A 17688-nucleotide genomic window follows, 5' to 3' on the forward strand; every position below is an offset into this window, starting at 1 on the left:
CACAAAATTCCCAAGGCCTTGGATTCTAGTCGCCTAAGAAAAAGGAGCTGTCCTAATAGCACCAGCTAACATTTACCAGACATTGGTGTGTGCCAGACACAGCCACCTAAAATGGCTCATTTTACCTTCTGAACAATTCTCAGGAGTGGAGGCTATTTTTGTGCCCATTTTACAGATGAGGAAATTGAGGCTTGGACAGGTTGAAAGATTTGACCAAGTGCATTCAGGTAGTGACAGATGAGATCTGCTTGTCTTAAAGACTCTGAGAGGTTACTCTGTCTAAACGTTAAAATGCAACAAAGGTTCTCAATTTGACTGATCTGAAAATTAACTGGGGAGGTTTTAAAAAATACTAGTCTTCAGGTCCCAGCTTTGGAATTCCTATGTGAACTGAATTATAGGATCTAAAATAGATTGAGCACTTAGAGTAGTTCTCAATAAATACTCACTGCCATTGTCATGTCATTAACATCTGTAAGATGGCTGTGAGTTACCAGGTATTTTGCACAGATGAGGAAACTAAGTTCAGCGTCAATTGGACGACAAATGTCAGGGACAGGGCCTGAGCCCCAGAATGTGTCACTGGAAAGTTTATGCTCATGCCTTCTTCACCCAAACCCAGCCTGGCAGAAATGGAATGGATGGCTGGAGGCATCAGGGGACTGTGCTGAGGATGAGCGGGGGCCTCTGGCATCGTCTGGTCATTTGTAAAGTATTGATCCTAGGCTTGCCAGTCTTAGCTCTTTATAAGCGGGAAGATGACTACTTAACAAGTGAACCGTGAACCTCAAGCTGGTTAAATTCCTATTGTGATCTGCAGGGATGTTATTGATTGACCAGCTCTCACCAATCTCTGGCCTCCATCGTGGGGTATATGTCTGTGTGATCACTTACACCAAAATGAGTAATGTGTGTGGTCTTCAGCCCCAGGGAAGCTGTAGACCTGAAGGTGTTGCAGGAGCAACAGGATGTGGAGGAGCTGGTCCCCCCATGGAGGGCAAGGACAGCCTGGTTTGCCTTAAGAGCCAAGTAGTTTCTCTGCCCTCCTGAATCTCAGCTGCCACCTGAAAGACTGCTCCAGAGACTCAGGTCTACTAATCTGCTAAAGACTGATTTGCATCTGAAAATCTCCCTAAGAAAGTGTAGAAACACTAAACTTCCACTAAACTCGCTGCAACATACCCTTCCCACTGATCTGGACTTGAACCAGAGGACGCCGGCCAACGGCAATTACTGAAATGGAAACAGATCCTGTAAAGTGCATGTTCTTTGGTTTGTCATTTATTTAAGTCATATATAACTGAGCAGGGGCCAGGTGGTCTAGTCCATGGCTCAGTCGGGCCCTTCCTCCCCTTCTTTGATTCCAGCTGCTGGCCTTGGCTGCGGCCCTGGACTCCCTCAAGGAGTGGTAAGGGAAATGAAAAGAGGTTGTCTTCCAATCCATCTATTTCATCCCCTCTTGCTACCTTGCAGGGAGGAACTCAACTAGTTTTCTATTTTTTTAATTTAACTTAATTTAATTTTTATTGATTTATTTCTTCTATATTCAACTAGTTTTCTAAAAGCTTTTAAAAGGAATTTAAGTCTTTTGATTTTTGTTTTGGAATTGAGATGATTGACACTCACAGGCAGATGGAACACTGTGGTCACTGACCTCAGCTCATATATTCTGCAACTTGCTGCATGTTAGTGCCCGGCCTCTCTAGGTTCTCAAAAGCAACTACTGCAGACAAGGACCCATACCACTGATCTAGAAGAAAGGAAGCTGAGGTAGCTGTTGGCCTGCAATACCAATATACATATCACAACCTAGCTTTTTCAATATTTGATTGAAGGTCTGAGCTTAGACAAGGTGAGGATCCTCTATGTTCTTGCTTCACTCTATGCCCACACCCAAAAATGGGGCACCTCAAACCTGAAGGACAAGTGTCAAATATCATTAAAATTGTTTTTATTACAGTAAAATATATGTAACATAAAATTTACCATTTTAACCATTTTTAAGTGTAAGTACAGTGGCATTAAGTACATTCATATAGCGATGCAGCCATCACTGCCATCCAAAAGCCACTTTCAATGATATAATGCACTATATTCCTTAAGCGCAACGTGATTTTCAAGCATTTTCCCTACTTTATCTCATCTGATCCTCACTGCTAACCACATTGGAATCTAAGGAAGGCAAAGGCAGGTGTTATGAAGACATTTAGGTAACCAAAGTTTGGAAAGGTACAAGTACTGAGCTGGGACTTTACAGCTTCTGAATCTACATATAGCACTAGTGACTGCTGTTTTTAAAAAGATGGGAGGATTTTTCTCTAAAGGTATCCAGAAGGAGATTAAGCCAAGAAGTCCTGAAAACAGTCATTCCAAATAACATCTTAGAGGTGTTAATAAAATTCATATTCTTTCATTATTGAACAAACATTGATTATGTGCCCAGTGATTAAGATTTCCCAAAATGAAAAAAAAAAGTCATGAGTAGACATAGAAGCTAGGTTGTAAAATCAACTTTTTTTGTGTGATCGATAATATTATGATACAAACTTTCAATTTCTGAGAGAATGAGTCATCCCTCACCTGACACAACATGTTGTAAGGGACCAGAATATGTTACCTCAAAATGTGTCACTGTAGCATAAGGATTATTTTGAGCTAGAGGCAGGTGAGAGTCAACAGATGCAAAAAGAAACCTTCTGGAGCATCCCTTCTGATTAAAAGTAAGATTACTTCTGAGAAATAAGGAATGCCAGCAATCCCTCTCCCAGGGGAGTTTTATGGCTATGAGAAAGACAGAAAGTCAGCACCAAGATGGACCTGCACAGTTTTAGTTTGCCCCTGTATTTATTTACCTTCCCATCATTTGCCACTCTTAGAAATCTAAAACCCTTTGTCTTTGTCTTGTCACATCTTTGCATATTTATGGTTCTTTGTTAAGATGCTATGAAGCCCAAGTTCTAGGTTTCTCCTACTTGATGGCTCTGCACACATAAATAAACTGTTTCCTTCTTGTTCATCTGTCTTTTATCTGTCTAATTTGCAGGCCCCCAAGCAGAAAACCTAGGAGGGCAGAGGGGAAAAGGTTTTCTTCCTCTACAGTGTCAAGAATCATCCCAGTGACAGAACAGAGGAGAGGCAAAGTATCATTGCCAGGCTTGTGGTCTCTATCTTGTTTCTTTTGCACAAAGGTGGTGAATGAAATTTTCCTGGTGGCTCAGAATTCCACACATATCTCCACAGTTAAAGACATTTTTTTTCCCCAAATGCTAAAGAAGAGATGCTAGAGACATCCTGGTAGGATAATAAAAGACAGTGTATTAATCATGTCTTTTGGTGGTATTTTTGATGCTTTTGACATCTTGAAGCCTTGCTGATCCTGGACAGACTGCTCTTCCAGGGCTAGTGAATTCCTAGAGAGTAAATAACTGCCTTTCATATGCAAAGCAACCAATCCAGAGCCCATACCCCCAACCACTTTCTTTGTAGAGATCTCATGCTTCCCCTGCCCTAATCACTCTAGAACCAGGCACCAACTAGGGACAGCCCCTCCACCACAGAGCCCATTGAAGTTATGAACACTAACTCATCCTAAATCTGATTGCTCTGCCTTGCACACGCCTTCCTACAGAAACCACAGTAAAGGCTCTTGGCCACACTTCCCCCTCACTCCCACTGCCTCCTGACCAGCCTGGAGCTTTCATATGTGGTCCTGCTGATGCCGGGGTTCTTGTTCATGAAGCCGAAGAATGAGCTTCACAAACACTCAAGGTAGGAGAGCAAGGTACAGGCTTTTATTTAGAAATAAAGTGAGATGAAAGAGCTCCTGGCTCATGCCAGGAGGGGACAAGAGAGCCCATAGTGGTGCGTTGTCTAGGGGTTTTTATAGGCAGCTGAGGATTTTTTGAGAACATCAAAACAAAGGCTTAGAGGTGTGGACTTGTAACACCTGTCCTGTCCTCAAGATGGGCTGGGTCCTACTCTGATTGCTAGGGCTGACAGCAGAGTCACGGGTTATGCTGATACCCTTGCAGAACACTCAAACATTCCAGGCCAAGTTGCTCCTGGCCTTTTGACCTTTAACTGATCTCACTGAAGATGTCTATATTCTTAGTCTGTTATCTCTCCCTAGAGAATTAGTGTGACCTTGACTTCGCATAATGCTTAGCACAGAGTTTCAATAGGGACTTCTTTGCCCATTGTTACATTGCTCTGACTGTAAATATTCCGCCCTGCTTCACCCCCCCCCCCCCGCCCCCAGGCCTCACTCTACTCTGACTACACCCACCGTCCCTGTCTCACTGCATGCTATAGCCCTCCTCTTGGGATCTCTGAGTATGAACTTCTTCCTCAAGACAATCATTTCCATGTCTGTGTGTCTTACCATACCTGATTAAAACACATCCCAAGTACCCTGAAAACAGGCAGCCTCACTGTTTTTTTGACACTTTCCACCCCACCCTGTGTAGCCTACATGAGTATAAGATGGCATTCCTTGAGAAAGAAACATGGAAGAAGGAGAACTGAAGTTTAGATGAGATGGTGTCTAGTGTGTGCTTGCTTAGTATCTGGGTAAGGAGAAAGAAGAAAAATATATTTATTGCAAAGTTAGTGTGATAAGGTTTATAATAAGTATGTATTTTGGTCTTTGGTCACTGTTCCTGGCTCACAGCTCCCAAAACCCTTGGAATTTCTGATAAGAGCAATAGGAACATCTTTTGTTATAATATTTGGTCTTTTTTCCTGTTTTGAAGTCACTTCAGAGCCATAAAAATGAAATAGATGTCTTACTATTCATAACAATCCCCTTTTAACCACAACTGAGTTTATAAGGTGATCATTGGAATCCCTGAAGGATAGGAGGCTAGTTGCCAGGCAAACCAATCATGAGTAGAGGGTTGGATGTTTTTAGTCCCAACTCCCTGACCCCCAGGGAAGGGAGAGGGGATTGAGGTTGAATCAGTCACCAATGGCCAATGATTTAATCATTGTGCCTATGTAATGGCACCTTCATAAAAACCCAAAAGGAGAGGGCTCAGAGAGCTGCCAAATTGGTGAACCAGGATGCCCTGACATGCCAGGCCTCAAACTCCACAGGAACGGGCCGTAGTCCAAGGCCCCCAGGTATACAGACATTCTTATCAGGCAGGACATTCCAAGGTCATCACAGAGATTACCTCCCAGAGGCCAAAGTCAAGGTCCAGACCTCTCTTTGGGAAAAGTTCAATTCTTTATTACATACTAAAAATAGTGGGATGCTTGGAAGACAATAACAATAACACTTGTGTCTCACTCCCTAGCAGGAGACTTGATGAGCTGCAAAAGCTCAGAGGACCATGGAAGTGAGTCTACTGAAGAGGAAGGATTTGAGAAAGTTCTCGGGAAAGCCTGGCTTGCAGTCCCTGGACTGTGGGCACAATGTGAATGTGGAGGTGCCTGCATCCATTTGGAACATGAAGGAGGTAAGAAAGTTATTGAGGTCATCACTGTACAACAGAGAGAAGCCAGGAATGAAATACAATTCAGGATTTTCTTACGTGACAAAGTGGATATCTGAGAAGGTTGCCTGGCTCAAAACCTCTTGATGGGACCCAGAAGAGCTGCTTGCCGGGGTCTTGACACTATGGATTTCACCCCAGACCTAGGAGCTTGATTGTGATGGGCAGGATTCTGTACTAAATCTAAGAAATTCCCCTGCGAATGTGGAAATTTGGAGAGTTGGAATTCCCCATACATCTGTGTGCAATGTGTCAGTAGTTGGATGCTTGCCATGATAGCAGGCATCTACTGCCAAGACAGATCTACAGCTGAGCGGCAAGGTCTTGGCCTCTTTACCACCCACCCTGTACTGCTCTGGGGCAACCAGAGCCATTGAGTTGGGTGAAATGTAAAGTGACAAAGAAAACAGTCCCCTCCTCAACTGAAGGTCACCTAGCTAGGAGTCATCCCTGAGCTGAGAGTAACTGGGCTCCTTTGACTTAAGCTAAGAGACAAGTTTTAAAGTATCTGAAGTAATTTTATAGTAGTTGAAAATGAGTCACGATTACTTTAAAAAATGTCCTTCCTATAACCAAAGAAGAACTGAAGGTGGCCCAAAGTCTAGTCAGGGCTGTTACTGAATATTTGTTATGTCATCAGCGAAAGTAGTGATGGGAGGAAAATAAAGAAAGGCACCTCCTATTGGCACGTCCACGGGCTCAGCACAGTCAACAAAATAAACATCAGCTCTTTTTTGGTTTTTGATATAGAAAGATCAGTGGTTGCCAGAGGTTAGAGGAAGGAGGGTGAGAATATGGTGCACAAGGGATTTTTAGGGGATTGAAACAGTTCTATATGATACCATAGTGATGGGTACATTTTGCCTTTGGAAAACCCATCGAGCTGTACAATGCAAAGAGGGAACCTAATATAAACTATAGGCTTTACTGAATAATGATCATGTGTCAATAATGGGTCACATCAATTGTAACAAATGTACCACACTAAAGCCAGTTGTTAATAACAGAGGGAAGTGTGGAGAGAGGGAGGATGGGGAGAGGTATATGGGAACTGTGCTTTCTGCCTAGTTTTTCTGTAAACCTAAAACTCTTAAAAAATTAAAGTCTCTTCCTTAAAAAAAAGTCTCACACATATATGATCCCCTGATTAATGGATAAAGATGACACCACGGTGAAGAAAGGATGGTCTTTGTGATAGAGATCAATTGGATTGCCATGTAAAAAATAAAACCTTTATCTCCTACCTACAAAAAATTCAAATCCAGAAGGACCATACATCTAAATATGAAAAGGAAAGCCCTAAGGCTTTCCAAGAAACTCTATAAGAAGATCTTCATGACACTGGAGTAGATGAAGACTGTAATAGGACACAAGTGCTAACTAACCATAAAGGGGAAAAAAGACCATCTGGACCATTTTAGAATCAAGAGCTTCTTTCTATTCAGAATATGATACTGAGACAGGGACCTTGGGCATAGTCAGAGTAGGGTGAGGGCCTCCAGAAAAATCAAGGCAGGATATTTACATCCCACATATTTGAGGCATATTCTTCAAATAAGCAAGTTCTCCACTTGTCCCAAAAGAAACTCCAAGGTACAGAAGCTCCTATGCTGCATTACAGAGCAATGTAACTACATGCAAGGAAATCCTCTACCAAACTCCACGTTAAACATTAAGCTCTAGTCATTCTTCAGTGAGATCAGTTGATACTCCCGAGATAAAGGAAAGTAGCCCATGTGTTTGTTATGCTAATCATTTGTAATCATGTGTAAGATTCACTTTAGCATGCTAAAAGGGACTTAATGTCTCATCAAGGACAAACATCTGAAGACCACTTTTAATAAGTCCACACCCTAAGCCCTTTTTTTTTCAGTTCCCCAAAATCCTCAACTGCCTATAAATCCCCTAGACAAGGGGCTCTCTTGTCCCCTCCTGGCCTGAGCCAGGAGCTCTGTCCTCTCACTGTATCTTCAGCAAAAGCCTCTCCCTGGCTCTCCTACCTTGAGCATTTGCAAAGTTCATTCTTCGACTCTGCAAGCAAGAACCCTGGCATCAACACCATTAACAGAGTAAAAAGGCAGGCCAGAGAGCAAAAGAAACGTGATATGAAGCAATTCCAAGGCAAGCCGGTCGGTGGAAAGGGGGTGCTGCAGAGCAGCGTAAGTAGAATGATAAGCAGATATGTCCAGGGCTGGCACTAGAAATTGCATAATGGGGTCTCCTCTGCATCCCAGCCCCTTCAAGGTCATGGATCAATACCTCCCAAGTGAAAAACCTTCAAAAGATTTTCTGAGGGGAAATTTGTATCTTGTTTTGAAATGAGGATTAACGGAAAGGTTCACTCAGGCTGAAAACCTAAACTGAGGATGTTGCCACCTATGACTGTTGTCATGCCCACCACAGTCAGCCTTGTCTGCACCTGTGAGGTAATAGAAAAATCTATATATATTGGTTCCTGCTCCTGGCTCCTGGCACAGAGCTCCTAAAACCCTTGCAAATTCCTAAATAAGAGCACTGTTCCTCAAATAAAACAACCCTGGGTGAGCTCCTGTTTGGGACTGTTCACTAGAAAGACCAAACCATGATTAGAAGCTTGGAATTTTTAGCCTCATGCCCCATCCTCCACAGGGGCTGGAAGTGGGGTTAATAATTGATCATACCAAGAGGAAGCTTCCATGAAATCCCAACGGCATGGGGCTCTAGGAGCTTCCAGGCTGGCAAACAAATCCACACCTTGGTAGGGTGACATACCCTAACTCCACAGGGACAGAAGCAACTATGCTACATTTTCTATATTGTTCCAAATATTTTTCTTTATATTGTTAATTATTTAAATACTGGGAAACAAAAGAGAGAATTAATTACCATAACTAAGAAAGTAGGTTGTTTTTGGCCTCCAAAACCGAGGTTGTTATTCATTAATAGGTTGTGCTCATCAGAATTCTGAAACACAGAGCCACCCCTGGGGAAAAGTAGGGCCGAGGGTAAAGGGCAGGACCAGGGAAGGGCCTCCAGCCTGAAAGCTACAAGGACCCAAATGGGCTCTCAGTTGATTGTAAGAGCAACTTGAAACTTACAGATATTCAGTTAAAAGAAAAGCATCACCTGAACGTCCCACTGGCCACCAGCCTAGACAATTCTAGAAACAAATTTGTTCCTTCTTACAATTCTAAGTAAATCTTACCAGAGGGCAAATCAGGTTCTGCTTTCTGGGTTGTATTCTTACCAAGAAACACCTCCAAAAATATAATGGAAGTCAAGTGAAGAATGTTTTGCTAGTGTTCCAGTGAACACAACTTCTGGAATTTCCACAGGCAAAACAGACTCAGCAAATCAATGTGAGAGGGTAGGGAATCCGAGCTGGAAATAAGATATGCCTTTTTTCTTAGCCATGGCTGCATGCCAGGCCATGTGGCAGAGTGGAGAGAGCACAGGCTGGGAAGTAAGTGTAACTCCAGGGGGAAATTCCAGGGCAAAATACTTCTGAAAACGAAATCAGTCAAAGGAAGAAATAAAGTTAAGAAACCTGTTTATTTCTTTCTCTCTCCACCCAGCTGCAGAAGAAGAGAGCTCTCCACCCAGCTTCTCCGGTCCAGATAAGCCCTTGCTCACCCATGTAAATTACCTTTCAATATGGAAATGGACTACTTCTCTCCATTCCTTGGAAACACCTATTGATATGAAGATGCACTAAATCCAGGTGAGAGATTCTGGAAATACTGCAATTTTACCCACAGTAAGATACCCAAACATGGTTCTGGGCTGGTCAGTTTAGCCCTCAGTCCAATTTCTACATTCCCAAATGAGGGAGTTCAAGTCCACAATTCCTAAGAATACTTGCAGTTCAAACATTAAATGAGTGCATGATGCTATGTTCTTGTATTCATTCAGTGCCTCAACTTACTTTTCTTCCAGGATTCTAGACATTCATAAAAATATGAGCTCCTTGGCAGTCAGACATTGAGGCTTATATATCATCCTGAGCTAAAGAGAAAGGGGTATGGGTATGGGGCTTCAAAGGGGAGGAAGGCAATTCACAGGACGATGAGAAGAGCAAAGGTTTGGTAAACAGGTGTTTGCCTGCCATGCAGGGAAGTCTTCCTGATACAAAAAGTTATCTCTGGTGACAGGGCCCCTATCTCAATTCTTTTAGACAAGTTAAGGGGGAGGCAAAAAGCTGTTCCTGAGTCTACTGGGGCCCCAAGTGTCCTCAGCTAGAAATAATCCACATGCCAAAGGGGTGGGGACTATTCGCTGGAATTATCTCAGAAAAACCTTTAGGAACTTTAAGTGACATCCCACATATTTGAGGCATATACTTCAAATAAGAAAGTTCTTCACTTGTCCCAAAAGAACTCTGAGTCTTCTCAGGGCTCATTTCTAAAGCATTTAAAATCTAGTTCAGTCTTGAGTCCCTGATAACATCATGCTGTTCCACCCACTTTCTTCTCTTTTCTCTCCCTGTTATCTATTGTCCCGGTTTGGAATACTCTCTTCATCTGATACTCCAAAGTGTGAATCCACACAACACTGCCCACTTCCTCCAGGAAGCCCTCCTTGACTACTTCAGCCTAAGATGTCTCTTTTGTCCAAATTCTTCTTGCACATTCAGTCAGGACTGCACAGCAGCTCTCCACTTGCCAACAGGCAATACACAAAGTTCACATCAAAGTTGTTTGGCGAGAATGCAAAATGCCTCCTTCCACTGTTCTCAGGCCAGCCTTTTACTTCACATCATACCTGACATTAAAGGCTGTTTGCTTAATCATCACACAAAGCTGGCCCACAAGTAAGACTGGCATAGAACCAAAAAACACTATTCTCAGTTCTAACGTCTAGCTTTCTGAGCCAGGAGGAAGCCAAAAGACAGAGCCTCCACTGACATGCAAGTAACAAAAGACTTTACAAACCAGCATGTTTTCTTGGGGGATGTTGTGTACTGATTAGATAAGATTTCACATCTACTTGTTTATGACAAAGAAAAAAAGAGAGTGAAGTAAGCTGCATTGGATGCTGTCATCTCATTGGATGTCATTGTAAGCACTCTGTAGCTCAGCTGCTGAGGGGTGTTGCTGGGGGCTTATCAGTAAAAACATATGACAAAGCAACCATAGCAGAGGACATTTAGACTATAAATACAGAGAATCTGTGAGGACTATCCAAGAGTGTTCTGCTTGGACAAAGCCACTCTTTGCTGATCTAAATAACTCAAACTCTCCAAAGATTTGGGGGCAATTACCTCCTGCTTCAATAAAGGCAACTCTTACTTGCAGCAGCCCTGCCCACAAGATCTGACCTGACAACATGGACACCCTCATTCCCAGCAGCGTGCTGGGACATTTACTTTTGCATTGGCAGTCAGACCTCAGCTCTCTTGGTTAACTAAGCCATCTATCCCAGGTACCAATTCATATAAAGGTACACCTCAACTAAACTAGACTTTATTCATCTCATCTCCCTTTGCTGGGAACAACAGTGTGATTAATCTATCCTTGACTGGCTTATGTTACTTTTTCATTGGCTTATTAAGAGACCTTATCCTGTGCACTACTGGCTTGTGAAATTCCTTCACTGAACCTGTGGTAAATAAACTATTGACAAAGACGATCACAGTCTCTGTGCATTGATTTGCTCCCAAAACAAAACAGGGGAAGAATGTGCTTGGCAAAAAAAAAAAAAGTAAGACTTTTTGTTTGGAGAAGAAAAAAAGAAGTGGGGAAAAAAAACTGTCTACAGATTGAAATGATCAAAGCTGTACATTTATAACTCTTGTGCATAATTCAGTATTTGTGTAATATTTCAATATAAAGTTTACCTTAAAAAAACCAACATGACTCATTTCTAGACTTATGATTTTGCTTCCTCCTAGACCTTGCTACATGTTTTCATAGAGAAATGGATCCATTGTTAAGGATCCTACTGGAGAAAAGAAACCTAAATATATTGAAAAGATTCCAAATGGTTAAGAATCTGATGAAGAAAGTCAAAGACTATCAAGATTTAAATGGAGGGTAGAAACAACTGACACTTTTCCAGCTAAATTTATTCTTTCATTGATAAATCATGTCACACTGTTCTTGTTTGTTTGTTTTGTATGGTTTTGTATTTTAATTCAGAGGGAAGAATGTGCCCTGAAACAGATCTAAGTGAGCATTCAGGATTTTTTTTTCTGCGTGTCCTCACCTCTCCTCCCCATGTTTTACCATCACTTCAGACACTTCAGACCCAGAACCCTGTCCAGGTTCCTGCCCCTCCCTCCACAACAGACAAGTAAATCTGAAGGGCCTCATTCAACATTTTGATCACTGAAGGGTTTTTTTTTTTTCTGACTATAAAAGAATGACATATTCACTGCAGACAATTTTGGAAATACCAAAAAGAATAATAAGAAATGTATAACACAGCAGCAATCCCTTTACCCATAGGTCATCTCTGTGTATATGTGTAGAAGTAACAAGCAAATCACAGTGAGCAGAGAGTTCTGGGTCAGTTTTCTCCATGAATTTCACCCCAGCCTTCCTGCCCTCTCCCATCCTTCAGAGACTAACCCTGAGCAGGGTCCACTCCACCGGCTTCTTCCTGCTCTCGCCACCCCTGAGACACCCCCAGGAATGCCCTCCTCCCGCAGACAGCTGAGAGCAGTCCCATTCTCCTGCGACACTTGTTCTCACTGCTGGCACATGGCATTGTCATTTATTAATCATATTAGTTTCTTTTAAAAATACCCCCATGCCCCCCAAAAAACATGGGTATACATGTATACACAGGTATACAAAAGCCAAATACAAAGCAGTAATTTCACCACTGTATTTATTGGAAGCACTGATAATAAAATAAAAGCTTCTCCCATGGCCCCTTCCATGCTGCCTTGAGAGGTCACACTGTTAACGTTTTGATTCTTCTGGTCTTTTTTCTGTGCTTAAAAAGTCATATGATTTTTCTCTGCCACTTACTAGCTGCATGACCTTGGGCAAGTTACTTAACAGCTTGGCATTTGTTTCCTCATTCTTTGAGCAGAGATATTAATGATTTCTGCACTTGAGAGTTATTGTGAAAATCAAATGCCTTCATACATGCAAAATACTTAGAACAGCTTCTGGCATGCAGTGTAAATACGTAAGTGTGAACAAATATATCTATATAACATTATCATTTTGTTTACAAAAGCAGGGTCAGTGTACTGTGCCAGTATCAGCCACTGTATTGCCCCTCAGCCCCACATCTACTTACTTTCATCCTCTTCGGTGGTACTGTAGCTTACCTCCTACAAAAATATCTCCTTTGCCAGCTGGCAAAGTTTTAGACTTTGTTCCTAAAAATGCTGGAGGGACAGTGCAAGGCAGAGTGGGGGAAGGGCTTGCTCTCCATCTAGGGCACTTCGCCTCCTGCTCCGAAGGCACAGCTGCCAGTGGCTTGCAGAGGACGCAGGGGTGCTCACCCTCCAGAGAGTTTTGTCAGCATGTCACTAGGAAGCCTCCAGCTCACCAGTCCCCGCTTGCAGACAGCAGACACGCTCTGACCCATGACACCTCTGCCATCAGCGGGCACAGCCACCTCTTCTTCAACCAGTTCTGATTCCCAGCTTAGGTCGGGTGGGGAGGAGTGTTCCAAATTTCTTCCGCCCACATCCTTGGGTGCTCTCCCGCAGCCCTAAAAGTATTTCACCTTCAGCAATTAACCTTCTTTTACTGGCTAATGATTCTTTTTATTAAGTTTTCTCTTGCAAATTACAGATATGGTTTCCATCTCTGACCGGACCTCAGCTGGATATGCATATGAATATGTATATATATGGTTTACAGTTTGCTTTATTTTTGTTTATCAAGATATAATGGGCATCTTTCCAGGTCTCCATATACAGTCCTAATTCTTATAATTCATGCCCATTGCATCATTATACAGCTTATATCTCTCCAGAACTTTTTCATATTCCCAAACTTCATTGTCTTATCTTTCAATAGATATTTTGTGTCTTAGATGACACAGAGGTATTACATTTTAATGTAGTCAAATTTATGCACCTTTTCCTTTCTCACTTCTGACTTTTCTGTCTTGCTTTGGGAAAGACTAACTTTCTCTTGTCTTTTATCCCCTCTATTTCTTATAATACATTTATAGTTTTATTTTAGCATTTATATCTTTGTAATTTTTTGTGTTGTGTACATGGTCTGAAGGACGCATTTAACTTTATTTTCTTATAGGTGGAGATTCAATTGACTTAACATTATTTTTTAAATATGTCCATCTTTTCTTGATTATTTTAAGATCCTTTTGCCAAAAAGTACTTTTCTTCTCTCCTCAACCAGATTATAATTTCCTAGAGAGCAGGGGCATTTCTTGCATCCATAAGTTTTCTGACTACATGATACATGGCACAGCTTAGTACAGGGTTAATGGTATGGCTGATGGGAAAGCTGAATGAGAACTAGCACATTTTTAGTGTAGCAAAGCAGCAGATGTCAGAACTCAGAACTGAGAATAAGTAAGAGCTATTCCCCAACTTTCATGAATGTGGTTTGTGTTTGCAATTTAATTACGAAACAGTTCTGGTTCATCACTTTGTGCAAAGAATTGTCTTAGGTTGGACTGTAGGAAACAAAGGATGGATAAGATCTTGTTTCTGCCCTTATGAGGTTTGCAATCCCTAAAAGCCCATCAGTAGGGGCTGATGCTACATACACACAATGGAACACTAGCTGTCATAAAAAGGATCAGGGAGACCTATATGTTCTGATGTAGAACAGGCTCTGAAATATGTTAAATTAATAAACTGAGATGCAGGACGATCTATAGCATTTGGGAGGGGGAAATGAGAGAAAGACACAGATACATATACACTTATATAAGAATAAACTATCTCTGATAGAATATTCAAAACATTGGAAACAATAATTACCTCTGTGGAAGGAACTGAGAGTTTAGGGAATAGAGGTCAGTGTGAAATTTACTTTTCCTCATGTATCCTATCGTGCTATTGAACTTTTTTACCACCTACTTGCATTATATCTCCAAATAAAGAAAATAGGAATTTGAAAAAGATGTTTACAATGAAATGGAGGTAGACATATATGCACATGAAACAAAAATGTGAACAATTAGAAAGTAGAAGAATGATAGTTTGGAATTCTAAACTCCATGGCTCCAAAACAGAAAGGCGGCGCTGGGGCGCTGGGAGGGGGCCAGGTTTTATGTCTTTCTTTAGGGTGCTGCAAATCCCAAGGCACACAGCTGGCGGGTAGAGAGAGGAGCAAGCCTCTGCAAAGGACAATTGAACATCGCCCTGCCTGTTCACGGGGAGGAGGGGAGTGACATCGAAGCAAAGGCGGACCTAAGAAGGGGCTGTTGAGAGAGGAGCGTCTGTTCAGTGCCCCCACACCTCTTTTCTTCCTGCCATTGAATTAGTTTCATTGTCCTTCCCAGAAACTATAACCTCCTACTGAACACAAAGAGCAGAAGAAGGAAGCGTGGCTGAGTGGATTTGTCATATGCAGGGATCCCAGACGTAAGGAGTCATTCCCAGGGGCCTGAGGCGGGGTGGGCCAGCCTAACCCGTACAGACACCTGTGCTTCCAATTACAGGCAGAATGAATCATCTTTCTTGTCAGTAATAAAACTGCCTATTTTAATATTCACTGTAATATTTAACCTGAGCCAAGCCCATTTCTCCCTGGCTTGTCCTTGACATTTCAGAGTGATAATTCAAGCAGAGACGCCAGGCTCCCATCTCCAGGACTGGGGGTGGGATGCCTATTGCAATGCATAGGCCTGTGCTCTGTCCCCCAGGAAGTGTTCTCACAAGCGCAGTGTGGTGTGGGCAGGAAGGAGAGGCCCCTGGACTTGGAGATCGGTCTGGTCTTTGCCGTTGTCCCAAGGCCTAGCAGTGTGACCACCTAGCTTCTCTGAGCCTTGGTGTTCTAATCTGTGAGATGGGAACAGTCACACCTGTTACACAGCCGTCTTCTTCAGCATCAGCAAGTGGCTAGACCAAGGGCTAGAGTTGTTAATTTGGCAGCAGCAAGAAGCCCCTGCCCCAAACCCACTGTCTCCTGCTAGCGTGGCCAGAGCTGGGGACTCAGGAAGGCATTGCGGTGGGGGTGTGGGGTGTTGTTGAAGATTCTTTCAGGTGGTGAAATAAGCAGGAATGTAGGACGATCAGATGTAGCCCTGAGCTTCTGATTGTGCATTCTGGGAATGGACACACATCCGCAGCAGTGGGGTGGGAGTGGGTCGAGGATGAAGAAGGCTGAGTCTGCACTTGTGAACCCCTTGGCTGACACTGATTCACCAGAACAGGTTCCAGGGACCCAGAGGACCCCACAGGGGAGCTGCCCATCTTCAGGCTTGCTTCCTATTCCAGACTGGGTTAAGGGTGGTTTGAAACAAATGGCACAGGGCAATAAAAAGTGAGTCAGTGCTCCTTATCCTTGCCTTGGCGGCGCCAACGATGCCACCAGCACAGAAACAACCACCAGAAATGCAGACAGAAATTTACTTTGCCCAACCAAGAGGGCAAAACCTACTTGGCCAAGTGCAACACACTGAGAAATCACCCCATCTGGGTGGGTAAATTTCATTAACCAGCATGGACACGCAGGAAGATTTTACAAGAAAGCACCCATGGACCCAGCACCCAGCTGAAGAAATAAAACAATAAAACACGACAGTGCAGTTGAAGCCCCAATGTGATCCCTCCCATTGCTTCTCCTCCTCTCTCCCCAAACCCCAGCCCCATCCCACCTAACCTCTGTTCGAAACTCCTTGCTTATCACCCCCATGCACATCCTTCTATTTGTACAACATACATCTGAATGCATAAGCAACATAGAGGACTTTTTTATAACATTGCAGAATTGCATCATATCACATATTCTTTTATCTGCTTAACATTGTACTTAATAGACTTTATCTTATTTACCACTTAAAGTAGATAGTTCAGTGGCATTTGGTAGTCACAATGTTCACATTCACCACTGTCTAGTTCCATATCATTGTGATCCAAAATATGTATATGATTGAACCATATGAAATTGCCAACAATTCTGATCTTGAAGAATGGCAATTTCATATGATTCAACCGAATAACTCTAGCTCATTTTATTTCACTGTTTGATGGTATCCCTTTATGTGACTATACCACAATCCATCTAACCTATTGATGGATATTTAGGTTGTATAGTTTGCTCTCATTTATTTATTTTAATTGTTTATTTATTTATCTCTTACAAACCATGGCATTCTGAAAATTCTCCTCCATGTTTTCTGGCACATGCGAAAGAGTTTCTCTTGGGGCACAGGCCCAGAAATGGATTGCTGGATCATATTGTGTGCACATATTTAGCATTTATAGGTATTGCCAAATTGTTTGCTAGAGTGATTGTGTCAATTTACATTTCTCCAAGCAGCGTAATAGATTTTCCTTTGCTCCATACCCTCACCCATACGCGGTACTGACAGGTTTTTAAATATTGTCAATATGATGGGTGTTAAAACGGTATTTCACTGTGGCTTTATTTTTGCAGCTCTCTGATTAACTAAGAAGATTATGTTTTCATATGATTATTGCTCACTCATATTCTTTTTCTTTTAATTATTGGTTCAAATTTATTGCCATCTAATTAAATTGCTTCATTATTTTATGGAATTGTAGCATATATATTTATATATTTATTTATATAACCCTTGCCAGTTATATATGTGGCACATACCATTTCCTCATTTGTGGCTCATTCTTTAGTTTTTCAGTATTGTTTTTAATGTTTTAAAATAGGAGAAAGGGCATTTCTGCTTTGAGGAATTCACAAATGATAGATCTATAATGGGTTAATTAAAAAGTAGGTGGGGATTTTCAAGAAATGACTCTTGCCTCTAGTTTGAGATCATAGAAAATTCTTCTACAAAATTCTGGGCTTCAGGGCACACTGATCCAACTCCGTCTGACATTTTTCATGTTCTTTTGCATGCATAGGGCTTTGGGTGATGTGGAAGGAGAGAGGAAGTGGAGAGGGAGGGGCAGGATGTGGATCGGAGGCAGACACTCTGCACACCACAAAACTAAATTCTAACCTGGTCTTCCAAGTTATTCCTAAGGAGCATCCGGAGAGCGTAACAGTTTATTGGGTATTTAGCTTGGTACATATGGTTTATGGGCCTCAGATTTTACTGTTGCCCCAGGCCCTGCAAATGTTGGACAGGC

Source organism: Manis pentadactyla, chromosome 6 (assembly GCF_030020395.1).
Source record: "Manis pentadactyla isolate mManPen7 chromosome 6, mManPen7.hap1, whole genome shotgun sequence".
NCBI classification, from domain to species: domain Eukaryota; kingdom Metazoa; phylum Chordata; class Mammalia; order Pholidota; family Manidae; genus Manis; species Manis pentadactyla.